Raw genomic sequence first — 11,329 nt, 5'->3', positions numbered from 1 at the left:
CTGCTTGGAATAAAATCCCCATTTTACACTGTTCCTGCCAGGAAAAGACAATTCAGATCCATATTGGCAAAATACGTGTCAGACAGAGAATAAAGTATTGGCAGTATTAGGCCCGGACTGCGCATTTGTAGATCTGCAGAGACGTCCTCGGATCTCGGCTGGCGAACTACTGAATGTCAATAAAGTTACATTTAACAGATTTCAACCCGTGCTAGGTATTTATCTGTAAACCCGTTTCTATCATCTTGCAGAACGGTGCCATGGGATATCCCTGTTTAAGGATGCTGTTGTCTTTAGATTTATTTTTGACACTTTCATTCTTGGACTGGTCATTATGCAATAAAGATAAACCAGGTGTAGGCAAAGTTTCTCTACTTGTGTGACAGACGTTCAACATTACAAGCCAAAAAAAAATCTGCAGTGCAGTTTGACCCACATAAGTAGAAGACAGACTGACACAACTGGGTGCCAATCTAAACATCCGCGAGTGCCAACTTGTAGCTGTACTGCCAAGATTCACCTATGCCTGATATAGGCCAAGGAGCAATAAAATACACGTGCTCATCTTATGACCATATCATCCAATGGGATCAAGTCTACATCTTTCCAATTTAGCAATAACGATTGTTCCAAATAAAGGCCCCCATACATCAGCGATGGATTAGGCCAATTCCCCCTATCCCCAGACGCCGACGTCGGGGCATGGGAGAAAACCAATATGCTGGATTTCACTGATTTGCCGATCACGATTAGAATATGATTGCGATCAGCAAATCATGAATTTCTAACAAGAAGCATTTCAATGATAGATTTCCTGACGGATCGGCAACCATCGATGGCCACCGATCAGTATTTCCAACAGTCGTTTCGGCGGTTCCAGTCGGATCTGGGAATCAGTGAAATGGCCGGCAGATGTAACAAAGATTTCATGTAGCTGAATAGAAAACATTTCATGAGCCCAACTGGGAGTGTTGCATGTGTGCTCAGCTTTAAATTACACACTAGTCCAGAGGTTCCCAATCACGGTCCTCAAGGCTCCCCAACAGTTCATGTTTAAAGCTGCATACACACACAACGATTTTGTTACCAACGATTTTCTGAACGATTTTTATGAACGATTATCTGTCAGATTATCTGTCAGATTTTTTAAAGTGTAATAAACGATTTTTTAGAACTACAAACGATTTTTGCATTTTCCCTTAATGAAAATCGTTCAGTTGACAAGTCTGACTGAACTACAAACTACAAACGTGAAGGCGCATGAACGATTATCGTTCATCGTTTGACTCAGAAAGTGAACGACTTTTTCAAACAATTAGCGTTAAACGATATCGTTTAACGATAATCGTTCAAAAAATCGTTGTGTGTGTATGCAGCTTTAGAGATATCCATGATTGAGCACAGGTGACTTAATTAGTATCTCAGTCAATTTGATTTAACCACCATTGATAGCTCTAAAACCTGAACTGTTGGGGAGCCTTGAGGACCGCGTTTGGGAACTTCTGCACTAGTGGCTTGGCTTTGAGTGAACAAGCTTTGAGCAATTTTAACTACGGTACTTATGCCAGGGGTTCCCAACCATGGTCCTCAAGGCACACTAATACCCCTTTTACACCGGAGCTAAAACCCGGGTTATTGCAGGGTTAACCCGGGCAGCTCCCTGGTGTAAAAGGGGTGAGGGTTGGATCGCCGGGTCGAGTGCCCCGCAATCCAACCCAGGTAAATAGCAGGGTTTAACACGGGAGTAACCCATGAACCCTGCTATGTGTCGGCGCACTCCGGGTCTTGATGACCTGCAGTGTGCCGCAAGCCGGCCGATTGGTCCAGCTTCAGTGGCGCTTGGAAATGACGTCATCTCCAAGCGTCCACTTTCACGCTGGAAAAGCCGGGTTTATGCAGACCCGGCTCCGGTGTGAACGGCGCTGACTCGGGAATATCCCGAGTCGGCACCGGCTAAATTCTGGGTCTGTTCCGGATAGGAAGTGGAACCCTGTTCTAACTCCGGGTCAGCCCCGGAATTTTGGTGGAAAAGGGGTATAACAGTCCAGGTTTTAGGGATAGCCATACTTGAGCACAAGTGACTTAATTAGTGCCTTAGTTATTTTGATTTAACCATCTGTGCACAATCATGGATATCACTAAAACCAGGACTGTTAAGGCCCCCCTACATCAGCAATTGATTGCAGCAATCGTGCAATTTGCAATCGATTGTGTTTAAAAATCTTTCCCTTTTTCATTCGATTGTGGCAATTCTGCAATCTGCAATCGATTGAAAAAGGGAAAGATTTTTATACACAATCGATTGCAAATTGCACGATTGCTGCAATCATTTGCTGATGTATGGGGGCCTTTAGTGTGCCTTGAGGACCGAGGTTGGGAATCACTGACTTATGCGGTTAAATTGTTCTTAGAGTGGGTTTATTGAATGTCTGGATTGTGACGTGTGGGCAGTATTACTGCAAAAACAGCTATGCAAGGCAAACACAGATAAATACATTTCCTCTTTACCGAATTAATGGGAATTGAGAAAAACCCAGAATACTATTTTTGTGCATGTACCCTGCAGGAATATGTGTAACCTGTTTTGCAAATAATTGATGTAAATTTCTGTACAGATATATGCTAATTCATAGGACGGGCAGTATGTGAACAAAATTAATCAATTTCCATCAGAGATTTGCTATTTCACTGTTCTTTTCCATCAGTCAGTCTATTTTGTGATATTAATGGGCGCTTTCTGCAATGTGTGTACCGACCTCTCAATCCTATTTTAAGATCGTTTTCCTGTGCATTACTACGAGAACAAAGCATACCCTTGTTAAAAACTCCAAAGTGGCTGGTGGTACATGCTGTACTTTTTTGAAGATAATCAGTGTGAGGAGCTAAAATAACTCATAAAAAAATAGGAAAGAAACAGAATAGATAAATCAGTCACAAAGCAATAAAATATGATACATACAATAAAAAGACACCACTAGATATTTTTAGTTTTTTTTCCTATTAGTTGAACTTTGTCAGTGAGGGCGACCTGATAAACTTAAAGGGCCACTTGCGTGAGCAGCCCGAAGCAGCGCGTATGCTGTCATAAAGTCGTGCCCCAGGGGGTGGGAGGGCCAGGAATGTACTGCACTGTACAGGTCCCACTGCTCCCCACACGGCACTGTGAGAGTCCCTCCCCACACAGTGCCAGAGTACTGTTTCTGCCAATAGAGGGGTGGGGGGGGCACTAATTAACCGGGCTTGGGCTTGTTGGAGGGGCCAGATGGGGCCCAATTCAACTGCTGAGGGGGATATTGTCCCTCTTTCCATGGCACCATGGTGCTTCATGGCACCATGCATAGCATTTTTAAAATAAATAAATATTGGGAGGGGGTGTGGCAACACCTCCCTGATTTGGCCACTCCCAGAGCTGGATTAAGGATTTGGGGGGCCCAGGCCACCTAAGACTGGGGGGCCCTAAAAAGCATCATTTGGGACACATGGATTGTGTTCTTGTGCGCAAGCCTTTGGTGCACACATGAAAAGGGGGCATGGCCACACATCTGGAGGTGTGTAAATTGCTTCCCCAGCCTCACAGAGCAGATGAGAGTGTTCCCTCCCTACCTTTCCCCCTGAAATTCAGGACAGTCATGCCAAAATTGTGCCAGCTCTGCAAAGTGCGCCCTCATATGCGCGCAGCATCCATTCAGACTCTGGGGTCCGGCACCGCCGCACAGCTGCGGCGGTGTTCCCCAACCTCCTGATTTCACCACCCACGGGCCACTTCAGCCAACGGGTGGAACAGCAGGACAGTACTGTCCCGCTGAAATCGGGATGTTGGGGGGGTGCGCCCTCTGTGATGGCGCCCCTGTTCGACCGTACTGGTCGAACACCCCTAGAGCCGGCCCTGGATGAGGGGGTATGCATAATTACTTAGGGTGGGATCTATCAAGCGTGGCATTTTGTATGCGATACATCTCGACGCATACCATATGCAGTGGCATTTATTAACGCTGTATGCATGAAGATTTGTGATTATTTACGCAAAGGACAGCTGTTCTGATAAGAGGTGTCCTTTGTGATGTGAGGACTTCCGGGTTTATGACCCAAGAGTCCTACTGCACATGTGTGGCCGTGAGACACTGGGAGGGATCATATTGGAACCTTTTTGGGGAGTTATGTGTAAAGAAGCCCATAGGCTTCTATATCTAACGGCATCTATAGAATGTGTTGTCTATCGGGTACAAGTTCCTGAAAGTTTTGCTTTCCAGAGCGGTTATGAAACACTAGAGTATTTGTATAAGACCCCTAGAGCCACACTACAGAGGTCTTTTGCCTATAACAGCCACCCATTGTTTCCTGAGAGTACGACACACTCACTGGTACTTAGGATGCCACCTGGTCTTAAACTCAGGACGGTAGCGACTTATATACTCTGGTGATTGCAGGAAATATTGGCTGGAGTAGTATATTCAGGTAGTATACAGAAATAAATGCCGGAAGCACCTATAGAACAAGCCCAAAGCAAGACTTGAACGTATATAATAGCAGGTGGTAAATAAACACTGAATATGTAAGGTGCAACTTGCTATAACAACCACGGCAAGGATTATATCACTGGATGCAGGTGTAATCACAACAATTGAAGTAGAAGAGATGGTAACACACTTAGGGCTCTATTCATCATCACTTAATTTCTACAAAAGCAGGTGCAATGTAGAAATTAAGTTTTCGGTCCATTCATAAACAGGGTAAAGCAGGAGATATCACAGATATCTCCTGCTTACCGGAATGGCCCGCTGTCCTCAGTATGGGGACAGAATTCATGAAGCTTCTGATTGTGGGAGCATTCGCCTCCTAGGGTGGTCCCGGGTCACAAAAAAGGGTCCTTTCGGATCCCTTCGCCCCTGTCCAGCTCCTTCCACCAGACGTAGAGGCTCTTGTGCACATGAGTGACCTGTAGGAAAGGAGCAGTGAAAAAACTCAGGGAGACAGCTGATTTTTGCATCAGATGTCTCTGCACTGGAGCAATGATGAATTGCTCCAGCGCTCGCGTCGAGTAGGACCGTTAATACTCGGTGTCTGTTCGGACCCCGATAAATAACATGTTGAAATTAATAGACCCCTTAAACAGAATACATGAACTTGCAGATGATAATGAATTGCAGGTATAGTAACAATCAGTGTTAAAGCAGAGGTGGTAATACAATTTGAGCAGGATATAACAGCTTTGCAGATGGTAAATGCACTTAAAGAAATGCCGAGGCTGCAATATGCAATGGCTCACGGTTAGTAGAACAAGATACTGGTTCCAAAAAGACTGGAGGGCTCCAATACACAGACCAAGTAAAGCAATTCAGGAAATTCACCAGGATGAGGAATACAGGACCAGACCAGAGGCTTTCACAGGAAGGTAAAAGCTATCACCGGCAAGGAGTGCAGGGAGGAGAGTCCCGGCAAATTGTCCCGACTGGGAGTGGGACCACAGGGCCTGATTCAGCACTGAACGCAAGTGCTAAGACGCACGCAGTTGGCCGATTTTCGTGATCTGCGCATGCATAAAAAACGCAGTGCGTGTACGCAAAACAGGCTCTGCGATCGGGAATGCGATTGCAGACAGTATGCAGACCCAGTACTCAGTGATTGACAGGAAGTACCGTTTGCGGGTGGTGTCGGGGGTTGGTCGTGCGAATGCAGACGTGTCAGTGCGTTTGAACACCGTTGCAGGGGCGTGCGTAAATTATCCACAGCGAACCCATACGTAGCCTGAGAACTCACTGCGTGCAGGAAGTTTAGCAATTCCTGCGGGAGGGTCAGGTCAACCACTATTCTGCGCCTTGGTCCGATGGTTCTCGATTGTACAGATGTTTTTTGCAATCTTGCACATTATAAAGGATAAGGGAATACATACTGGACCCGCACTGAGAAAATTCTGCTGAAGTATGATAAATGATGTATCTCATATGTATACCTAAAAATAGACTTATTATATACACACACATGTACGTGTCATGGTATTCCTATCATAGGTCATGAGACGTCAGTCTAACAGGCCGTCTATAGGAAAGTCTGTGGTGCTCCCCAGAGTCAGTTTATAATATAACGACCACAAGAGAGAAGAAAAGAAGGACTCTTTGTGGGGACACACAATAGGTATGGAGATATGGCTGAAATCAGCGAATTAAAAATTAAATTTTATTCTAACATGGTATTAAAAGGTGAGCAACTAGAAACAATTAAACAAACAATAAAACAGACAATACTTATATGAATGAATCAATGGAAATAATTTTCCACTCAAGAAGCCAGGCAAAATAATGCTGTGATGCTGTGAATCCTCTTAGGTGCCTAGGACCACAATATGTTTAAATACTAATTTAAGGCGTGCTTAACTATAAAGGGGTAATGCATGTATGCATAATTCAAGGGAGATGCATTCCCTGCAAGGAAGATCACCTCTGACAATAATGTCTCTCTTTGTGATGTTAAAAGAGATAGACAAGACGTGTATAAATAAAACAAGGGAAATACAATGGTGTAACAAGATGATATGAATATTCAATATGCGCCTTTGGCCACAATACAATATTTCATACCTGTCTATCCATAGTTAAACCGTGTTTGCATATAAAGCCTGTTTAACGTATACGCTTGAATTGAGGGAGATGCATTCTCCACAAATGAATTAATCTCTGATATCAAGGTTCCTCTTTATAGTATTAAGAAAAATAGGCACACAAAGAGAATTTTAACAGACAGGACAAGACATACATATATACATAAATCAAAGGAGATACGTATCTCCTCTGTGGATTGAAAAGGAGCCAGGCAAGATAATGCTATGATGGCATAAGTATGAAATATGTGCCTATTGGCCAGAAATTATAATATTGTTAACACAGTATGGGCATACTGTATCAGGAAAAGATCACCTTAAATAATAGTGTCGCTTTCCTGATGGAATAGATTCACATTAATTATCATACATATATTTGTTAGTATGCCCATGTGCACTGGAGATTGGTATAGGAAAAAGGATTATTTGTCAATAAATTTCCCATAGAGAAAATATACAGAGTATGACAAACAGCAGCACTAAGGACATCAGGACAGACCTCATAGGATATCAATGACTAAACTGATGACTGTTATTGTTAGATTAGGTGTGTTGCTTAAACATGCATGATTGAAAAAGTAAGTCAAAACAGCCAATCGCTTGTCCCTCTGTGAGATAAACTGTATTGCTACAGAGAAGGAGACATGAGTATAGCTATATACAGCTATACACAGCGGCACGCACCGGCACTGCTATCAGCACTAACAGATGACAAATCAGGACTGCACGCTGACCAGGTAAGTGGCGCATACCCCCTGCACTGCCTAACGCATCAGGGCAGACGGCCACTAAAACCTGACAGCTTATCTTACCTCATATTCTATATACTTACCGGACTCATGTCTCCTTCTCTGCAGCAATACAGTTTATCTCACAGGGGGACAAGCGATTGGCTGTTTTGACTTATTTTTTCAATCATGCATGTTTAAGCAACACAACTAATCTAACAATAGCAGTCAACAGTTTAGTCATTGATATCCTATGAGGTCTGTCCTGATGTCCTTAGTGCTGCTGTTTGTCATACTCTGTATATTTTCTCTATGGGAAATTTATTGACAAATAATCCTTTTTCCTATACCAATCTCCAGTGCGCATGGGCATACTAACAAATATATGTATGATAATTAATGTGAATCTATTCCATCAGGAAAGTGACACTATTATTTAAGGTGATCTTTTCCTGATACAGTATGCCCATACTGTGTTAACAATATTATAATTTCTGGCCAATAGGCACATATTTCATACTTATGCTATCATAGCATTATCTCGCCTGGCTCCTTTTCAATCCACAATGGAGATACGTATCTCCTTTGATTTATGTATATATATGTATGTCTTGTCCTGTCTGTTAAAATTCTCTTTGTGTGCCTATTTTTCTTAATACTATAAAGAGGAACCTTGATATCAGAGATTAATTCATTTGTGGAGAATGCATCTCCCTCAATTCAAGCGTATACGTTAAACAGGCTTTATATGCAAACACGGTTTAACTATGGATAGACAGGTATGAAATATTGTATTGTGGCCAAAGTCACATATTGAATATTCATATCATCTTGTTACACCATTGTATTTCCCTTGTTTTATTTATACACGTCTTGTCTATCTCTTTTAACATCACAAAGAGAGACATTATTGTCAGAGGTGATCTTCCTTGCAGGGAATGCATCTCCCTTGAATTATGCATACATGCATTACCCCTTTATAGTTAAGCACGCCTTAAATTAGTATTTAAACATATTGTGGTCCTAGGCACCTAGGAGGATTCACAGCATCACAGCATTATTTTGCCTGGCTTCTTGAGTGGAAAATTATTTCCATTGATTCATTCATATAAGTATTGTCTGTTTTATTGTTTGTTTAATTGTTTCTAAGTTGCTCACCTTTTAATACCATGTTAGAATAAAAGTTAATTTTTAATTCGCTGATTTCAGCCATATCTCCATACCTATTGTGTGCCCCCACAAAGAGTCCTTCTTTTCTTCTCTCTTGTGGTCGTTATGTTATAAAGGATGTGAGTGAAGGTAAGGGGGCGTCTTCATGAAGTGCTGGGTGTCTTCATATTATGGTGCGGTGGAAGTGCGTATGCATTCATTAGCATATTTTCACAGCAGCCAGGTGCGTGCGATTGCAGATTTGCGATCCGTGCTGAATCAGGCCCACAATCCATTGGGGCCGTCCAACGTCCCTGGTTGCTATGCAACCACGGGGACCATCGGGCTTAGCAGCAGAGTAACAGATGGACCCTCGTCTGTAATGAGTTGCAACGGCAGCTCACAACAGGAGCTTGATACATACTGTATGGGAAATGTGGTCATAACAGAAGTTTTCAGAGTTTTGACCGCATTTTATTGTTAGTACATCTTTCCAATAGTCACACCCATAAATACATATTAGTCTAATACACACACATAGGGCTCTATTTACTACAATCCGCATATTGAATGCACATTGTTGTGTGATATTATCGACTGAAGTCGCATTGCGAATTCAGGCAATATCACTGGGATTTACTACAAATCCCTTGCAGGGACAGAGCTTGCGATAAAGCTCTGTCCCTGCGAATCCCCTCCGCACACAAGTCACAGTATTTTTGCAAAAAATACTGTGACAAAGTGCCGAAGCATGTGCCGACTGACCGTCGCTATCCCCCCTGGCGCTAAGCCCTGCCCCTGGTGCTAAGCCCCGCCCCCGCGATCGCGGACTGCCCCACGACCCCCCCTCTCTCAATAGCACTTACCTGCAGTCATCGGTGCTCCGGTGATGTCTTCCATGCCTCCGGTCAGCTGACATCCCATACTGCACTGGGACACGGTCACCTGATGATGGGGCCGCAGTGCACTATGGGAGACCAGCTGACCGGAGGGAGAACATCACCGGAGCCCCGATCACCGGTCCCTGGAGCCAGGTAGGTAAATTTTTTTTTTACTTTTTTTTTTTAGCAGAGATCAGCTTGCGGTCTGTTTAGACCACACAGCTGATTACTGGTACCGACTCCCAGCTCTGCTCTGCCCGTTACAGCAGAGTAGGAGCCCGGTAGCCGGGGGAGACCCTGGATAACGCCATCTCCAGGTGGCGTTATTATCACAGGGCCTCCCTAGGTCTTTTTTTCACTATTTATTTTTAGTAACTACCAGACAGATCACATTTCCCATTACAATTATGGGAAATGCGATCTGATTACTAAAAATAAGTGATACTTAGGGGTTGGAGTAGAATTTTACGAATTCTACTCCAATTGCCCTGTAATAACTATAGGTGATACTAAAATAATGTGAAAAGGGTGTGAAAATACCCTTTTTCACTTTATTTTAGTAAAAATAATGTTAATAAATAGAGCACACACTAATACACACACATAGTCACATGCTAAAACACAGTCACACACTAATAGATATACAGTCACACACTAATACACACATACATACAGTCACACACTAATATATACATACAGTCACTCACTAATACACACATACAGTCACACACTAATATACCCACACACTGTACAGTCACACACTAATAGACACATACAGTCAAACACTAATACACACACACACTCACACACTAATAGATACACATACTGTACAGCCACACACTAATACAGACACACAGTCACACACTAATGCACACACTAATACACACACACAGTCACAAACTAATACACATACAGTCACACACTAATACACACACATGCAGTCACACACTAATACCACTTTCAGACATACGACCCGGGAATTATCCTGCTCAGACCCGGGTTTTTCTCCTCTGCAAAATCCTGGATTTTTGGTCGAGACCCCTTCTTAAACTACATCTGAGACCCGGGAAATTCCCGGGTCACCCCTTTCAGACACAAGCAGGGTATTTTATTGTTTTACACAGTTTTGTCAAGTTGACGCTTTCACAGGTAGCTAATTAGAATTCCAGGGTCCCAGGGTTAAACCCAACACACACTAACAGCAGCAGCCACCCGGGCACCCAACACACATTCACTATAGGCAGCACCCGTGGATAGAGCGCACACACCACACGTATAGTTGTATGTGCGGCATCTCTTCCTCTCCGGCAGCCGCTGATGATGTCATCAGCAGGCAGCCCTAGCCGGCCAATCAGAAGCTGCTAAAATGCAACCTGGGAGTAAAATCCTGGGTTGCACCATTCAGACTTGAGCAGGGTTGCCTTCATGGGACTTAAGATGCGGAAAATATCCTGGTCAATTGCAGAGGCGGCAACCCTGGAACGTGTTCCCGGGTTGGTGCCTCTCAGACATACGGGAGACCCGGGAATTTTGGCCGAGACAGGCTATTAATACATGTGAAAGTCACAAATGAGTTGGTTCCTTGGGTTATTTTATTAGTGCCCCATGAAATCGGGTTTGCAGTTAGAGCTGACCCTTAGGGGTAAATTTACTAAAGGTCGATTTGAATCCATTAAAAATCTATCTAAATCAATCAGCATCGACCATCTGTAAGTTTAGTAAGTTTACTCCTTAGTCTCTCTCTCTCTCCTTAGTCTCTCTCTCTCTTTGCGAATGTAGCTCTAAGCAACGATGGTAAATCAGAAAGCCCAGCAGCCCCAAAAGATACCGATTGGGGCTGCTTCTGCTGATGGAAATGGAAGGACCGTAGCTGTGGTCCCTCAATGGTACATCAAGGGTATCCTTAAGTTTGTAATTACCCCCTGTTTTTTATGGATATCACTCAAATAATATATGATAAATAGACCCCTTGGCGA

The sequence above is a fragment of the Taudactylus pleione genome, unplaced genomic scaffold, assembly GCF_031769625.1.
Source record: "Taudactylus pleione unplaced genomic scaffold, aTauple2 ptg000212l, whole genome shotgun sequence".
Taxonomy (NCBI): Eukaryota; Metazoa; Chordata; class Amphibia; order Anura; family Myobatrachidae; genus Taudactylus; species Taudactylus pleione.
The sequence above is the reverse complement of the archived record's forward strand: the minus strand, read 5'-3'. Positions refer to the sequence as shown.